The following is a 13785-nucleotide window of genomic DNA, read 5'->3' as shown; positions in this document are numbered from 1 at the left end:
CAAGTTTTTGGGCAGGAGGGTTGCCGCAGACGGGATCCGGTCCACTGAATCAAAATCGGAGGCGATCCGCCGGGCGCCCAGGCCCGGCTGTGTAAAGGTTGTGAATGGCTTTGGGGGGACTGTCAAGAACGGGCTTTCAATAAGGCGAGGAATCTGCTCTGTTCTAACAAACTGTTGACTTTGTATGACCCTGTAAAAAACTGGTTTTAACGTGCGATGCATCGTCCTACGGGGTTGGGTGTGTGTTGCAGCAGGGTAATAATGATGGCCGACTCCAATCGGTGGCTTATGCCTCCAGGTCACTTTCCCAGGCAGAGCGTGGATACGGCATGGTCGAAAAGGAAGCACTCGCTTGTGTTTATGGTGTGAAAAAGATGCACCAGTACCTTTTCGGCAGACGGTTCGAGCTAGAGACGGACCACAAGCCATCAACATCCCTGTTGTCCGACAGCATGGCTGTCAATGCCAATGCGTCAGCTCGCATACAGCGATTGGCTCTCACGCTGGCTGCGTATGACTACACCATACGGCATCGGCCAGGCACCGAAAATTGCGCTGACGCGCTCAGCAGGCTCCCACTGGCCATCACCAAGGGGGCAGTGGAGCAAAGCGCTGAGATGGTCATGGCCGTTGAGGCTTTTGACACTGCGGGCTCCCCCATCACAGCCCGCCAGATCAAACTCTGGACCAACAGAGATCCCTTCCTATCCATGATAAAGAAATGTGTCCTGACTGGGGATTGGGCGCCCGCACACAGGGCGTGGCCCGAGGAGGTCAGACCGTTTCAGAGACGGATGGATGAACTCTCCATCCAAACTGACTGCCTGCTTTGGGGCAGCCGGGTAGTCATGCCCCAGAAAGGCAGGGAAGCGTTCATCAGGGAACTCCACAGCGAGCACCCTGGCATCATGTTAATGAAGGCCATTGCCCGGTCACATGTATGGTGGCCGGGGATTGACTCAGACCTGGAACACTGGAACATTAAGACGGACTGCAAAAGCTTCTATAGATATGTAAAGAGAAAAAGGTTAGTAAAGACAAACGTAGGTTCCCTTCAATCAGAATCAGGGGAAGTCATAACGGGGAACAAAGAAATGGCAGACCAATTGAACAAGTACTTTGGTTTGGTATTCACTAAGGAGGACACAAACAACCTTCCAGATATAAAAGGGGTCAGAGGGTCTCGTAAGAAGGAGGAACTGAGGGAAATCCTTATTAGTCGGGAAATTGTGTTGGGGAAATTGATGGGATTGAAGGCCGATAAATCCCCAGGGCCTGATGGACTGCATCCCAGAGTACTTAAGGAGGTGGCCTTGGAAATAGTGGATGCATTGACAGTCATTTTCCAACATTCCATTGACTCTGGATCAGTTCCTATGGAGTGGAGGGTAGCCAATGTAACCCCACTTTTTAAAAAAGGAGGGAGAGAGAAAACAGGGAATTACAGACCGGTCAGCCTGATATCGGTAGTGGGTAAAATGATGGAATGAATTATTAAGGATGTCATAGCAGCGCATTTGGAAAGAGGTGACAAGATAGGTCCAAGTCAGCATGGATTTGTGAAAGGGAAATCATGCTTGACAAATCTTCTGGAATTTTTTGAGGATGTTTCCAATAGAGTGGACAAGGGAGAACCAGTTGATGTGGTGTATTTGGACTTTCAGAAGGCTTTCGACACGGTCCCACACAAGAGATTAATGTGCAAAGTTAAAGCACATGGTATGGGGCAGTGTGCTGACGTGGATTGAGAACTGGTTGTCAGACAGGAAGCAAAGAGTAGGAGTAAATGGGTACTTTTCAGAATGGCAGGCAGTGACTAGTGGGGTACCACAAGGTTCTGTGCTGGGGCCCCAGCTGTTTACATTGTACATTAATGATTTAGACAAGGGGATTAAATGTAGTCTCTCCAAATTTGCGGATGACACTAAGTTGGTGGCAGTGTGAGTTGCGAGGCGAATGCTATGAGGCTGCAGAGTGACTTGGATAGGTTAGGTGAATGGACCAATGCATGGCAGATGAAGTATAATGTGGATAAATGTGCGGTTATCCGCTTCGGTGGTAAAAACAGAGAGACAGACTATTATTTGAATGGTGACAGATTAGGAAAAGGAGAGGTGCATCGAGACCTGGGTGTCATGGTACATCAGTCATTGAAGGTTGGCATGCAGGTACAGCAGACGGTTAAGAAAGCAAATGGCATGTTGGCCTTCATAGCAAGGGGCAGAGAGATGTTACTACAGTTGTACAGGGCCTTGGTGAGGCCACACCTGGAGTATTGTGTACAGTTTTGGTCTCCTAACCTGAGGAAGGACATTCTTGTTATTGAGGGAGTGCAGCGAAGGTTCACCAGACTGATTCCCGGGATGGCGGGACTGACATATCAAGAAAGACTGGATCAACTGGGCGTGTATTCACTGGAGTTCAGAAGAATGAGAGGGTTTAGACAGGTTAGATGCAGGAAGAATGTTCCCAATGTTGGGGAAGTCCAGAACCAGGGGTCACAGTCTAAGGATAAGGGGCAAGCCATTTAGAACCGAGATGAGGAGAAACTTCTTCACCCAGAGAGTGGTGAACCTGTGGAATTCTCGACCACAGAAAATTGTTGAGGCAAATTCACTAAATATATTCAAAAAGGAGTTAGATGTAGTCCCTACTACTAGGGGGATCAAGGGGTATGGCGAGAAATCAGGAATGGGGTACTGAAGTTGCATGTTCAGCCATGAACTCATTGAATGGCGGTGCAGGCTCGAAGGGCCAAATGGCCTACTCCTGCACCTATTTTCTATGTTTCTATGTTTCTATACTCGAAATGGATCAAGTGCATCATATTAAACTCGTGCACGACATCCATCACTGTGGAGAGTCTGCGTATGGTTTTTGCGACCCACGGCTTGCTGGACATCCTGGTCAGCAACAATGGCCCGTGTTTCACCAGCCATGAATTCCAGGAGTTTATGTCGGGCAATGGTATCAAACACATCCGGACAGCGCCGTTCAAGCCGGCTTCCAATGGCCAGGCGGAACGTGCGGTCCAAGCCATAAAACAGGGCACGCTACGCATCCAAGGACCCTCCCTTCAGTACCGCCTATCACGCCTCCTGCTGACCTACAGGTCCCGCCCGCACTCACTCACGGGAGTCCCGCCAGCGGAACTCCTCATGAAATGCACGCTTAAAACGCGGCTGTCCCTCATTCACCCAGCCCTGGCAAACATTGTTGACGGCCAGTCCCAAACCGAGTTCATGATCAAAACTCAAGGGGGAGGTATATAGAAATGGATGACCCGATATTTGTTCTTAATCATGCTTTAGCACCCAAGTGGCTTGAGGGCACAGTAATTGGCAAAGAAGGGAATACAAAGAAGGGAATAGGGTCATAGTGGTCAGACTAAACAATGGGCAGATATGCCGCAAACACTTGGACCAAGTAAAGAAAAGGTCCAACATAGACACGGAGGAACCTGAAGAAGAGCATGAGATGTCACCCACACCACTGCCAGTGGACAAGCAACGAGGACAATCCACAGCATGCACAGTCCCTGCGGCCAGCCCAGACAGGTGACAGAGACGCATGCCGAGGCTCAGCCACAAGAGCAACAATTGCGGCACTCCATGAGAGAGCATCGACCACCTGAAAGACTTAACCTTTGACACAAAAAGACGTAAGGGGGGAGGTGATGTCATGTATGTAACCATCATGCAACGGTAATCCTCATGTAACTGTAACCTTCATGCAACTCCAGTACACTGTACTTATACCCGAGAAATGCACACCCTGACCATAGTTGGTGAACTTGTGGGAGACACTCCTCACCTGGGTTTCCAGGTATAAAAGGGGAGGGCCCACCCAGGGTCAGCACTCCTTGTCCTGGGAATAAAGGTTAAGGTCACGTAGTGACCATGTCTGCAGTACATGCCTCTTGTGAGTTTGTAGTACGGTGCAGCGAGACACCACACCCACAATTCAGGAGGTCAAGAGCCATCATGACATGCGCAGAAGAGGAGACAGAGAGGGAGCGAGCTGAGAGGGACTGAAAGCATGTGTGGCTGTGGTGTGTGCTTGTTTGGCTGTTGTGGGATGCACAAGGGTGATTCACCAGCAGCAAAAAGCCTACTAAGCACCAAGAACATAGTTGCCACCGAGTTTTTGTCCAACAAATAGGATATAACATAGAAGGCATGGTGGAGGCCCTGGAGCTGGTAGCCAGGAACACTGATGGCAGAGGGCTCCCAGTGGTCCCGGAGCGCAGCACTGCACCTCAAGGTGCCGCACCCCCATTGCCAACCACACATGAGAGCCAGCAGCAACATCTTGCTCCTGGCTCAGCGCACGTTACCACCTCGGGACCGTCCTCTCCCATATCCATCTAAGCAGTGGTTCGGCCGTCATCCTCCCCGCTCCCCAATGAAGCATCATCTGAGGAGCTCCTCGGCCAGGTGGCTTGGAGTCAGGAGGGGAAGGGGAAGGGGTAGAGGTGGGGAGGAGAAGCAGGGGAGGAAGGATTGTTTTTTACAGAAATACTGATGATTTCAGACAAATGTTCGGTTTAAATGTTTTTTATTTAATAAAACCTTGTTGCGCATTGGCTCAGATAGCTGCACTGTTGCATACTGGTGATCCCTTAACATCGAAGGGTATAATGACACTTAGCTTCAATCAACTTAAACTTTAACTGTCACTGAGGTGATGACCACCATTGATGTATGACCTGCACACCAAGCAGTGTGTCAGCCTTGTAAATAACACCAACGTTCTTTCAGGCAAAGTGATCATTGATGAGCTCCTGACGTAAGGCTCTTGCAGCTATCATTCCAACACTGGCCCTTTCATGCAGTCTACAGGGGGGCGGGGGCATGTCTTCAGCATCAGCCTGATTGTGTGGGCCGATGTCAGCGTCCGCCTCCTCATCCTCCTCTTCCTCTCTCTGTTGAGGTGGACTGTCAGACTCATCAGGCAATTGTTGTCCCCTCCTGATAGCCAAGTTGTGCAGCATGGAGCACACCACCACGAATTGAGCTACCTATTCAACGTGGTATTGGAGGTCGCCTCCTGAGTGGTCCAGGCATCTAAAGCACTGCTTAAGCACGCCAATGGTTTTCTCGATGATATTGCATGTGGCTCTGTGACACTCGTTTTATCGCCTCTCAGCTTCGGTGTGGGTGTCATGCAGGAGGGGTCATCAGCCAGGTGGTGAGGCATATCCTTTGTCCCCAAGCATCCAGCATTGACCTTGTGGCTGATTGTTAAACAAATCAGATACAGTGCTTTCACGCAGGATGTAAGCATCATTGATGCTGCCATTATAATTTGCTGGTGGTCGACAATGAGTTGGACATTCAGGGAATGGAATCCCTTGCCGTTCCTGAAAACCACTGCATCCTGAAAAGGTACCTGCACCTAAGGAAAGTTTACAATTGTGGAGAATCCTAGAGCCCTCTCACTCTGTGCCCCCCTGGTCATAGGGAAGCTAATCAAGTCCCTTCTGCATGCATACAGGGCTTCAGTGATCTGTATAATGCAGCAATGTGTGGCATGCTAAGGCAGTCCATAAATGTCGCCAGCTGCGGCCTGAAAAGAACCCCACGCATAGATCGACAGTGCCTCGGAGACTTTGACCTCGACGGATAGTGCAGTACTGATGGTGCTGGTAGGCTGCAGATCTCCCCTTATGAGCTGGCATAGCTCAGTGATAACCTCTTTGTGGAAGCGCAGTCTCCGAAGGCAGGTGGTGTCGGGTAAGTTGAGGTAAGACTGCTTCTCCCTGTACTTGCGGGAGGTGTAACGTCTGGTCCTCCTCATCAGTCTGGCACGTCTTACATTGGACCCATAATGCTGTGGAGCGTACCTTCGGCGATCTCAAGTCTGCTGCATGTAATTGGTCACCAAGAGAGGGTGAGAAAGGATAGGCCCCATTGCAATAGCTCTCTGTTTTTCACCGATTGGTCACAAATAATGATTTTCCCAACGAAGACACCTATTCAATTCCAATCTGTCACAGTATGGTCAAGATGTTTGTACAGATGTTCACATCAACTCCAACAACCTCCAGAATACATCCGAACTCCCCCGAGGTTGAAGCACAGCAGCCTTTTAAAGGATGCGACATGTGATATAGAACATAGCGTCCATAACACTGTGATTAGTTCCGGTTAGTTCCACTTTTTCTGGGCAGTTTTTTGGGCGAGCGATATTGTGGGCGATATGTGTGCAAGGTGGTGAAAGTTACGTTGGGCGATCTCATGGCCGCTAGTTTCAGTAAATATGCTCTTTACGACAAAAAAAAGTGGACCGGCGGTATTATTGAATCTCTGTGTTAACTCAATGCGGCAATTAACGGTGGGCGATATTATGGCCGCTAGTTTCGGTAAATATGCTCTTTACGACAAAAAAAAGTGGACCGGCGGTATTATTGAATCTCTGTGTTAACTCAATGTGGCAATTAACGGTGGGCGATATTATGGCCATTGATTTCGCTCATTCTGATGATTCCGCCCCAAAAAAGTGGGCGGGCGGTAGTATTTTTTCCCAGCGTTAAGCACATGGAGAAAGTAACGCTCGGCGCTAAGTTTCCGAAAAATGCCCGTCAGTTTCCAATTTGTGGCTAAATGGGCGATATATGGTTGTTATACATCATTTCAGCGGTAAAATGGGCGTTAAGTGGGCGTTAAGGATGCAAAAAAAGTGGAAAATCTAGCCCATGGTCTCTATGGAGAATAGATGGCTATACATGGAGCATAGATGGCAGAAGCTCATGGATCTCCTGTCTAGGAGGAAGGTCAGCATAGACACGAGTCCTCATTGTCTCACTGCTGTACAGCAAGGTGCTCTCCAGCTCCTTGCTAGCAGGGAAGTGCGGGTAGCCCATGAGAGGGATGACGATGAGAGAGGACAGGGAAGTGTGGGCTCCTCTCAAAGCACTTACAATTCTCCCCCGTGGCCACCCCCTCAGTCAGAGCCCAAGATGCCTCCTCAGATCACGATGGCCAAGTCTTCCCCTGCACAGTCGCAGGAGGCGAAGACTTTGGCGGGGCCATCACAGGCTCCGAAACCCAGAGGACATCTGCCAAGAGTGTCCATGCAGTCAGAGCAGGGAAGTGAAAAGACTGCCTCTACCTCTGCTAAAGTCACAGGGGTAGCACCTCATAGAAGCACATGTCAGAGAAAGATGACACACAAGTAGATTCACAAGGGTCGCCAATAGGGTGTTTCAGTGAATGTTAATGGCAAGTTTCTGTTAATGTATTGTCTTCCATCAAAACCTTTATTTTCACCACTTTCCCGTCTTGTACACATTTGTGTGCACCTTTGGAAGTGGCTTAGTGTGTTGCAGTGAATGGTGAGACATAATGGTATCTACAGCAATGGTGGTCAGTGTGAAAAGAATGGCTTGGTTTTTGTAAGGATTCATTATGGTGCTGCTGTGAGGTACTGCCAACCCGATATAACAACATAAGAACATAAGAAATAGAAACAGGAGTAGGCCATTTGTCCCCTCGAGCCTGCTCCACCATTTAATAAGATCACGGCTGATCTGATTTTAGCCTCAACTCCACTTTCTTGCCTACTCCCCATAACCCTTGACTTCCTTATCATTCAAAATTCTGTCTATTTCAACCTAAAATATATTCAACGACCCAGCCTCCAAAGCTCTCTGGGGTAGAGAATTCCAAAGATTCACGACCCTCTGAGAGAAGGAATTCCTCCTCATTTCCATTTTAAATGGGCGACCCCTTATTCTGAAACTATACCCCTAGTTCTAGACTCCCCCATGAGAGGAAACATCCTCTCTGCATCTATCCTGTCAACCCCCCTCAGAATCTTATAGCTTTCAATAAGATCACCTCTCATTCTTCTAAACACCAATGAGTGTAGGCCCAACATGCTCAACCTTTCTTCATAAGATAACCCCTTCAGCTCAGGAATCAACCTCGTGAAACTTCTCCAAACTACCTCCAATGCAAGTATGTCCCTCCTTAAATAAGAAGCCCAAAACTGTATGCAGTACTCCAGGTGTGGTCTCATCAACACCCTGTATAATTGTAGCAGGACTTCCCTACTTTTATACTCCATCCCCCTTGCAGTAAAGGTCAACATTCCACTTGCCTTCTTAATTTCTTGCTGTACCTGCATGCTAACTTTTTGTGTTTCATGTTCAAGGACCCCCAGATCCCTCTGTACCTGAGCATTTTGTAATCTCTCCCCATTTAAATAATAATTTGTTTTTTTATTTTTCCTACCAAAGTGGATAACCTCACGTTTTCCCATATTATACTCCATCTGCCAAATTTTTGCCCACTCACTTAGCCTATCTACATACCTTTGCAGATTATTTGCATTCTCCACACAACTTGCTTTCCCACTTATCTTTGTATCATCAGCAAATTTGGCTGCATTACACTCGGTCCCTTCAAAAGTAATTAATATAGATTGTAAATAGTTGAGGCCCCAGCACTGATCCCTGTGGCATCCCACTAGTTAGAATTTGCCAACCTGAAAATTACCCATTTATCCTGACTCTCTGTTTTCTGTTAGTTAGCCAATCCTCTATCCATGTTAATATATTACCCCTCACCCTGTGAGCTCTTATCTTGTGCAGTAACCTTTTATGTGGCACCTTATCGAATGCCTTCTGGAAATCCAAATACACAACATCTACTGGTTCCCCTTTATCCACACTGCTCATTACATCCTCAAAGAACTGCAGAAAATGTGTCAAACATGATTTCCCTTTCATTAAACCATGCTGACTCTGCTTGACTGTATTATGATTTTCTATATATCCTGCTATTACTTCCTTAATAATGGACTCCAGCATTTCTCAATGACAGATGTTAGGCTAACTGGTGTATAGTTTCCTACTTTCTGTCTCCCTCCTTTCTTAAATTTGCAATTTTCCAATCCACTGGGACCTCTTTAGAATCCAGGGAATTTTGGTAGATTACAACTATCTCTGCAGCCACTTCTTTTAAGACTCTAGGGTGCAGGCCACCAGGTCCAGGGGATCTGTCTACTTTTAGTGCCTTTAGTTTGTCTAGTACTTTTTCTCTAGTGACAGTGATAGTTTTAAGCTCCCCCTACCAATAGGCCCTTGATTATCAATTATTGGGATGCTTTTAGTGTCTTTTACTGATGCAACATGTGGCATCCATATGGGTATACTGCATAAAGTTAAGTAAATCTAGACATGATAAGGCTGACCCCAGCCTCTCAGGCAACAGTATGCTCAGATGCTGGTGAGATCTGGGCCACTGATTCCTCCATCTCATGCTCCTCCTTGTTTTCCTGCTGATTCTCCTCCTGCTCCTCCTGCTCGGAAGAGGCTATGTATTCAGTGCCTTGCTCTTCATGCAGCACTAATACTTGCTGCTATGCTATGTTGTGCAGGGTGCAGCAGACCATGATGATTCTGGAGACCCTGGCTGGTGCATACTGAAGGGCTCCTCCAGATCTGTCAACGCATCTGAAGTGCATTTTCAACATGCCTATTGCCTGCTCTAAACATCTGATGGAAATGTGACTTTCATTGTATCTGTCCTGGGCCTCAGTACTTGGCCTCCTCAATTGAGCCACATCTTCAACGGATAGCCTTTTATTTACCAGGGAATTAGAACAGATGGACATGACATTGGATGATGAGATTGGTAATGCGATAAGTACATTTAAAATAAAAAGAGAGGATATATTAAATAAACTAATCAAACTCAAAGAGGATTAAAAACCCTGGTCCAGATAGATTGCATCAACATATTTTAAAAGAATCTAGGGAAGACATAGCAGAGTCCATTACTACACATATTTAATAATTCGTTAGAAAAAAGTGTAGTGCCAGAGGACTGGAGGATAGCTAACATAATACCTATATTTAAGAAGGGGGATAGAACATGTCCAAGGAATTATAGACCAGTCAGCTTAACGTCCATGGATGAACGCGAGAATGAACCATTTATCCCGAATCTCTATTCTCTGCTAGTTAGCCAATCCTCTATCCATGCTAATATATTACCCCCAACCCCATGAACTTTTATCTTGTGCAGCAAGCTTTTGTGTGGCACCTTGTCAAATGCCTTCTGGAAGTCCAATTACACCACATCCACTGATTCCCCTTTATCCACCCTGTTCATTACATCCTCAAAATATTCTAGCAAATTTGTCAAACATGACTTCCCCTTCATAAATCCATGCTGACTCTGTCTGACCGAATTATACTTTTCTAAATGTCCTGCTACTGCTTCTTTAATAATGGACTCCAACATTTTCCCAACCACAGATGTTAGGCTAACTAACTTAGGCTAAAGAACTCAAATCCTCCACAACGCATACATCCATGTTTATTTTCTATCAATTATTATGTATAATACATTGAAGGTTTCCTTTTGTTTAGTTTCCATTTATGAACTATTTATGGTATCAGTTTAGGGTATCATAGATAACTATACTGGCAAAGGAGCCAACTGCAAGGCACAGCAGAAATATGAAGTTGGAAGTATAACGGCATATTCAATCTTTGAAATTACAGGTGTAAATTTAAAGGAAAGATCTCCAAATTCTGACAAAAGAATAATTAGTTTAGATAAAAATCAGTAATCTATGTAAAGAATCAGCACTTTAAGACTAGACTACAGCCCATGTGAAAGTTATGTAATGTTGCATGAACCAGTGTTGGGGAGTGATTATCAGAAACTGCCACTGAGCTCTGTTTTGTGAGGTAGGTATTGTCAAATGACTCCAGAAACTTCAGTCGGTATTCCATAATTTTATATTTCTGCCTACTTAACCATTACTTTTCATCAGTGTTCAAAAAAGATATGGCGAGAGAGGAGTAATGTCAAAATTGGGGGTACAGGTTAAAGATGAAATGTGAATGAAAAAAAAATAATAAAAGAGGATATATTGAGGAGATTGCTCAAGCTCAAGGTAAATAAGGCTTCTGGTTTCTGACAGTTCACTGGACTGAGGCCAAATCCCATAGTATTGGAAAATAGCAAATGTAATGCGCATTTTCAAAACAAGGCAAGAGGTATCAATTTGACCACTGTTACACAACCATACTCCCTCACACAAACAGTCCTGTAACCATGAATTCACTGCTTCCACATCCTCCAATTTGTGATCATCAAGACAAAGCTCCACTCGCAGGACCTATGAAATGAAAACCAAATTGTGAAGTTGCCATTCAATCATGGGGCACATGGGAATGATTTGAGGGACAAGCGTTATAATGTGCTCCAAAAATCAAATTATGAAAACAAAAAATAATGAAACACCGTTATTCCTCTGTGATCTATTTGCAGCACAACAGCTGCAGGAAAAATGCAGGGAACAGCACCAGCCCTTATACATGGTCTTCTCCGACCTTACAAAGGCACTTACACTGTCAACCGCGAGGGTCTATGGCGCGTCCTCCTCCGTTTTGGATGCCCCCAAAGTTCGTCACCATCCTCCGCCTGCTCCACGACAACATGCAGGCTGTGATCCTTACCAACGGATCCATTTCAGACCCAATCCACATCTGGACCGGGGTCAAACAGGGCTGTGTCATCGCGCCAACCCTCTTCTCAATCGTCCTCGCTGCCATGTTCCATCTCACAGTCAACAAGCTCCCCACTGGAGTGGAACTAAACTACAGAACCAGTGCGAACCTGTTCAACCTTCGCCATCTCCAGGCCAGGACCAAGATCACCCCAACTTCTGTCGTCGAGCTACAGTATGTGGATAACGCCTGAATCGGTGCACATATAGAGGCTGAACTCCAGGACATAGTCGACGTATTTACTGAGGTGTACGAAAGCGTGGGCCTTACGCTAAACATCTGTAAGACAAAGGTCCTCCATCAGCCTGTCCTCGCCACACAGCACTGCCACCAAGTCATCAAGATCCACGCGCAGCCCTGGACAACGTGGACCATTTCCCACACCTCGGGAGCCTCTTATCAACAAGAGCACACATTGACGACGAGATTCAACACCGCCTCCAGTGCGCCAGTGCAGCCTTCGGCCACCTAAGGAAAAGAGTGTTTGAAGACCAGGCCTTCAAAACTGCCACCAAGCTCATGCTCGGCAGGACTGCAATAATATCTGCCCTCCTGTATGGCTCAGAGACATGGACCATGTACAGTACGCACCTCAAGTCGCTGGAGAAATACCACCAATGATGCCTCCGCAAGATCCTACAAATCCCCTGGGAGGACAGACGCACCAACATTAGCGTCCTTGACCAGGCCAACATCACCAGCATTGAAGCACTGACCACACTTGATCAGCTCCGCTGGGCAGGCCACATCGTTCGCATGCCAGACACGAGACTCCCAAAGCAAGCGCTCTACCTTGAACTCATTCACGGCAAAGAGCCAAAGGTGGGCAGAGGAAACATTACAGGGACTCCCTCAAAGCCTCCCTGATAAAGTGCAACATCCCCACTGACACCTGGGAGTCCCTGGCCAAAGACCACCCTAAGTGGAGGAAGTGCATCCGGGAGGGTGCTGAGCACCTCGAGTCTCATCGCTGAGAGCATGCAGAAATCAAGCGCAGGCAACGGAAAGAGCGTGCAGCAAACCTGTCCCACCCACCCTTTCCCTCAACGACTATCTGTCCCACCTGTGACAGGGACTGTGGTTCTGGTATTGGACTGTTCAGCCACCTAAGGACTCACTTTAAGAGTGGAAGCAAGTCTTCCTCGATTCCGAGAGACTGCTGATGATGATTTAATTTTCCTCTTTATATCTCTGCCATTTCTACATTGTGCTACCCCAATGGTTTCAGCAGAGATGTGGCAGGCTGCTGTATACTTTTCTGTCTTATGAGGTGCTCACAGAACCAACGACCTCTGGATGCTGCAACCCATGAGGGGCCTGCCACTGACTGCTCCTTCTGCACTCCTGCAGGGGCAGTGTGGGCAAGCCAGAGTTGAGGCACCATGTCGGGTACTGGTAGAGGGTTGGCAATGGATCAGATGTGCAGAATTCCTGAGAAACGTCTGCACTTGCCTCACCCATCCTGCCATCCTCTCTCCTCTGGGGCAGTTCTACCTGTCCGGGGGAGAGCAGAGTGGAGGAGAGCAGTGACACCTTAAAAGCCCAAATCTAGTCTGTCTACCAACTTGTCGAATTCACAACAGATGTTCACGCACAGATTTGGGTGCATTTAGTCATCTGCCTAGTCAGGTCATTGAACTATTTACGGCAGGGTATCCAGGATCTTGTCGTCACAATGCTGCCATTGACTTCTTCTGCCACCTACCCATGCCTTCTTTGTTGCGGCAGCAAGTTTCTTCTCACTTGTGGGAAATGTCACTTCCCTAATGGCCCTTACAGTACCCGGCAGAACATCTAGGGAAGAGTCTATAAAAAAGAGGTGACTTTCCCTCTCTTCGCAGCCATTTTGTAGGTCCACTTCTTTTCCTCTGTGAAGATACAGCTAAACCGCTGCCTCTGTTTCGGTGCTGCACTGGGCCTGTAAATAGGCTCTGGGAAATTGTGTCATATGGGTCAATGTCACATCTGCTGACACGCAATGAAGATGTGGAACCCGGAAGTGATGTTCAAATTAAGCCTGGCCATTAAAATCGGCCAGGTTTTGCAATTGCGCGATGTTGCAGGCCCATTGCCTGCTACCGCCTCCATGCACCGTTCCCATCTCCCGGTTTATGGGCTCAAATTTCCCCAGGAGTTGCCCATTTTTTTGGGAGTAAGTAGTTTTTTTTGAGTAACTTAAAAATCGCAAATTTCCCCATTTAACTTGCTCCAATGTAAGTCAGTTAGTTAGGTTTTTTTCTAGTTTCATTTTTTCT

The sequence above is a fragment of the Pristiophorus japonicus genome, chromosome 2 (assembly GCF_044704955.1).
Source record: "Pristiophorus japonicus isolate sPriJap1 chromosome 2, sPriJap1.hap1, whole genome shotgun sequence".
In the NCBI taxonomy this organism is placed as follows: Eukaryota; Metazoa; Chordata; class Chondrichthyes; family Pristiophoridae; genus Pristiophorus; species Pristiophorus japonicus.
Note: the sequence above shows the minus strand (reverse complement) of the source record.